We start from the raw sequence: 3,856 nt of genomic DNA, 5'->3' as shown, positions 1-3,856 counted from the left end.
AGGAGGCAAAAAAACATACAAGAGGAAGAAGATGAGAGGGAATGAGTGAACCTTACTCCTATCATATTTGACTGAAGGAGGGAATAACATACACACTCAATTGTGTATGGAAATCTATATTACCCTACAGGAAAGTAGGGACAAAAGAGATGAGAGTGGGGAATGATAGAAACGAGGGCAAATAGAGGAGGTGCAATCAGAAGTAAACACTTTTGAGAAGGGGCATAGTCAAAGGAGAGATACTAATTGGGGGGCAGTACAGGATAGAGGGAAATATAGTTAGTCTTCACAACATGAGTACTATGAAGTGTTTTGTGTAACTACACATATATAGCCTACATCAGATTGCTGGCCATTAAGAAAATGAGCATGGGTGGGGAAGGAGGAAGAGAGAGAATGTGGAACTCAAAAATTTTAAAAACGAACATTAAAAAATTGTTTTTTATATGCAGCTGGGAAGTAATATATATAAGCAATGAGGTATTGAAATCTATCTTGCCCTACAGGAAAGTAGAAAGGGGGGGGGGGATAGAGAGGATGGCAGATTGGGGAAAGGGATAATCAAAAAGTACATTATCTTGGGGAGGGGGTCACAAACAATTATTTTTATGGTCCCCACCCCCAAAAGAGAGAAACTGCATAGATAGGTCATGGGTGGTGAACAGCAGAAGGGGATTATTGGTGAAGTCTGTATTGTTCTATTTGCTCCCCATGCCACCTATCTCTGAGGAAAGCCTGACATTGATTAGATACTGAGCCATGCTAATGCTCAAAGAAGATTTAGTGATGAAAATCTACCTATAAGTAGATCCTTCCACTGGAGTGACAATTTTGATCTGAGCCTCAGACAGCTGATGAATCTCATTGATTTTGGCACCCTGGCACCTGATCATGCAGGCAATTAAGACGTTTGGAATGGTAAGTTCCTGAAAAGTACTCTGAGCAGATTCATCCAACCTTCTGAATAGCCTTTCACCTCTGGAGAGTTGAATTCAATGCTACTGAATCCAGTGTGGCCACATTTCATGGGAAAATTACGTTGTTGCATTGACAACTGGTGCAACTTGGTCAAATCTATCAGTGAAATGGGCATATTGTCCTTGAATGGGAAAGATCTCACCACCTACAAAGAGGACTGGAGGGCTCGACAGCTTGTATCTTTATGGAAGGGCCACACAGTCCTACAGGGACACTCCAAAATGACTAAGTAGATCTGTTTGACACACTCAATGATAGATTGCAGGATGCCAGCAATAGTAATGGCCTGCTCAGTTAAGTTTGGTAGCCCATTCCCTACTCTCTTTTATTTACTTTATCTTGCATCCTCCTTTTCCAGTGAGAGAGCCACACTGGCTAGCAGAGACCACAAGCCTCAGGGTGATGGGGATGGAGGGTGTCTACTGGAAGCCAGACTATTGGTCATAGTGTTAATGATGTCCTCTTCCAGTTTGTCAACAATCATAGTAATGGCTTTAAAGATGGCACTGGTGGGTCCAGCCAGAGTAACTATTCTCTCAGGACAATTCCTTTCTGAAATGTTGATCCCTGCACCACTCTCCTCATGCATCTTCTTGACTGATTCTCTTTTGTTTTAAATAACGCTTCCAACTTCCTTTCCATGCATATGTAGCAGGATGGGGAAAGTGACATTCAAAGTGCCTTCGATCATGCTGGTGTCCTAGTTAAGAATTGTTCTTGGAATTTGAATTTTATAAAATGATCATATCTTTGGTCACTGGTGGGAATAGAAGTCAAAAGCTTTGGGGGCAAAGCAAGTGAAGGGAAAAGGAGAAGTGGGAGGAAAATGAAAGGGTAGGAGATGGAGCAGAACAAGAGGGACAGGTGGGAAGGCTAGGGGGGCCCAAAGAGCAGAAGAAGAATGGAGGGGAGGTGGAACAAGGCAGAGGGACTGGTGGGCTAAGAGAGTAGGGGCTATGACTGCTCCCATTGCTTCCTGTGCTGGTCTGGGGTAAAGAAGGAATTGTTTTCAATTTTCAACAATCACTTTCATAAATTTTAAATTTTCTCCCCATCCCTCCCCAAGACAGCATACAATCTTGTATGAGCTTTACCCATCCATATTTATTAAACACATTTTCACATTAGTCATGTTGCATGGAAGAATTAAAATGAACAGGAGAAAGCATGAGTAAAACTAAACAAAACCAAACATAACAAAAGAGAAAATAGTCTGCTTCATTCTGCATTCTGATTCCATAGTTCTTTCTTTAGATGTGGATGGCATTTTGCATCATGAGGCCTTTGGGAATGTTTCAGGTCCTCGCCTTGCTGCGGAGGACAGTCCTTGCATACTGTGGCTGTTACTGTACATAACATTCTCCTGGCTCTGCTCACTTCACTTAACATCAGTTCATATGAGTCCATGCAGATTTTCTAAAGTCCACCTTGGTTATTTCTTAAAGCAGAATAGTATTCCATTACATTTATATACCACAAATTTCTCAGCCATTACTCAATGGATGGACATTCCCTTGATTTCCAGTTCTTGGCCTCCACAAAAAGAGTTGCTACAAATATTTTTGTGCATGTGGGTCCTTTTCCCGTTTTTATGATCTCTTTGGGATACAACCCTAGAAGTGGTATTGCTGGGTCAAAGGGTATGCACATTTTTATAGCCCTTTGGGCATAATTCTAAATTGCTCTTCAGAATGTTGGATCAACTCACTGCTCCATCAACAATGAATTATTGTTCCAACTTTCCCACATCTTCTCTAACATTTACCAACATCCTGTTTTGTCATGTTAGCCAGTCTGATAGGTGTGATGTGGCACCTCAGAGTTGTTTTGATTTGCATCTCTCTAATCAATAGTGATTTAGAGCATTTTTTCATATGACTATAGATAGCTTTAATTTGAAGAAGGAGGCAGTATGGTATGGTGAAAAGAAGATTGGTCTAGGAATTAGGTGACTTGGAGTTTTATTGACTGTCCCTCTGGGCTGGAAATCTCTGCCACCTCTTCCTCTATATTTATTTGCCTTCTTTCAAGTCTCAAACAAAATCCCAAATTCTGGAAGAAAGTTTTCTGGGAACCCATTAAAGCTAATAATTTTTCTCTGAGATTGTTTCTTATTAATCCTGTTAGATTAACTTGTCTATTGATGCTCAGTTATTTGCACATTATCTTGCCCATTAGAATGTGGGCTGTTGTGAGAAGCACATATTTTTACCCTTCTAACTCCAGTTTAGTCCAATGCTTGAAATAAAGTAGGCACTTGATAAATGCTTGTTGACCTGACTTGTTAACCACTTAAATTTAATTCTGCATTATTAGTCAATATGTATTAGCCTATATGACTATATATAATATGCATTATTCTTTATTGGCCTGTTCTTCCTCATCTATAAAGTCAGATTTGGGACTAAGTGGTTTCTTAGGTCTTTAACATTCTATGTTTAAACAATGGTCTCTTCCAACACAAATACTAAATAGCAACTGTTTCTCTTTTACACAGGAACCCTGAGAGTCTTCCCATTCTGGTGATGGGGATGGAGGGTGTCTACTGGCAGTCAGATTATTGGTCATAGTGTTAATGATGTCCTCTTCGAGTTTGTCAGCAATTATAGTAATGGCTTTAAAGATGGCACTGGTGGGTCCAGCCAGAGTAATTTTTTTAAATTTTTTTTTTTTAAGGGGCCATCCCTTGATTAACTACTTAAAGAGGCCTATTCATTGAGTGGGTGTATTTCACTCAAAGTGAGAATCTGAGAAGACCTTAGCTTAATATATCCAGGTTCACATTTTGCATCTTGGGCCATCTCCAGTCATCTTAATGAACATCTGGTCACTGGACCCAGATAGTTCTGGAGGATAAACTGAGGCTGGTGACCTTGAG

The 3,856-nt window shown here is 40.3% G+C and overlaps 1 pseudogene; it reads right to left on the bottom strand.

The window, feature by feature from the left end:
- Nucleotides 1–533: 533 nt before the first annotated feature.
- On the bottom strand, nt 534–2,060 carry LOC140510070 (poly(rC)-binding protein 2 pseudogene; annotated as a pseudogene).
- Between the last annotated feature and the right edge of the window lie 1,796 nt (nt 2,061–3,856).

Source organism: Notamacropus eugenii, chromosome 6 (genome assembly GCF_028372415.1).
Source record: "Notamacropus eugenii isolate mMacEug1 chromosome 6, mMacEug1.pri_v2, whole genome shotgun sequence".
Taxonomy (NCBI): Eukaryota; Metazoa; Chordata; class Mammalia; order Diprotodontia; family Macropodidae; genus Notamacropus; species Notamacropus eugenii.
This window is presented reverse-complemented; position numbering and strand designations above follow the sequence as displayed.